Here is a 1,375-nt window from a genome sequence, read left to right on the forward strand (position 1 = left end):
TTCTCAAACACCCTCAACACCACCACACAATCTTCTTCCCACTTCCCACCCCACCCCCATTTTGTTTTCTTACCCAGCACCTCCTCCTCCTGGCACTCTTTCGATCAAAGAAAAAAAAAACGAATCTGATTTCAAAAATATCTGAATCATCTTTGTTTGTCATAATCACCATCATCATCATCATCATCCTATTTCTGTTGTTGTTTAGTTCCAGGTCAAACCAGCTCATGCAAGCCTATGATCAAAGACATTCCAACCATGACCTTCATTTTTATTTATCAAGTATCTAAGGTCCCATTATTCCCTCCAATATTATATACCATTTATCTAACAGTTCTGTTACCATGTTTCTGTTAAAATTACTTTGCCGTTTTTTTTCAATTATTTTTGAAAATAATAAAGACTTCACTGAAGTAACTTTGTCATTACTAAGCTTTTGGGACATGAATTAGCATCAAATTTTGCTGGAAGGTTTTTAATTTAATTCATTTTAAATCGGTAAGTTTTGTATCATAGAACCTGATTTGTTTTGGGCAGGCTGGAATCAAAATGGTTAACACTTTAGTATTTAAACTGACCACTTCCAGCCCAAATATTTTACTTGTTTTTTGTGCAAGCTGGCCATATCTGGCCTCTCACAACTACCCTACAATGTCAATTTAAAAATGAACAATCACAAGATCAAAATCTCAAAGCTAAGAGATATTACCTGATTAATTCAAAACAATGTGAATAGCCCGTGCGGTGGCACGTAAAAGTGCCATACTGTGCCACGTGAAAGCCTTCAGCACAATCTGGAAAGTGGTTGGTGTTAGAAAGGACATGTCATATATGAGTGCATTCTCACACACTCACACATACATGAAGGTGTTCACACACATACATAATCTTGCATTTGAATATAAGACCACACAGTCTCTCTCTCTCTCTCTCTCACATTCATTTCATATGACTTGTATGAGTGCACACACACACACAGATGTGTACATATGCATGCATTAACATGCATACATGGATACACATGCACATGTTCACATGCATATGCATTTATACGACCAAATCTCATATTTTTATTTCTCATACAATTGCAAAACCCCAGGGCTGCAAATGTGTGTGTGTGTGTGTGTGTGTGTGTGTGTGTGTGTGTGTGTGTGTGCAAGGAGTGAAATTAAGTAATATCAGCCCCTTTCTTAATGAGATGTGCTGTCAGTGATGTTAAATTAAGGAATGGTAACAGTATCATCTCAGAACATCTTACCTTTCCCACATTCTATAGAAATAACTCTTACCTCTACCTGGATTGCGTGAATCACCCAACTGTCAAATGAAAGCAGGTGTGCATATGTGCGTGCATGCATGCGTGTGTGTGTGTGTG

Source organism: Octopus bimaculoides, chromosome 15 (assembly GCF_001194135.2).
Source record: "Octopus bimaculoides isolate UCB-OBI-ISO-001 chromosome 15, ASM119413v2, whole genome shotgun sequence".
NCBI classification, from domain to species: Eukaryota; Metazoa; Mollusca; class Cephalopoda; order Octopoda; family Octopodidae; genus Octopus; species Octopus bimaculoides.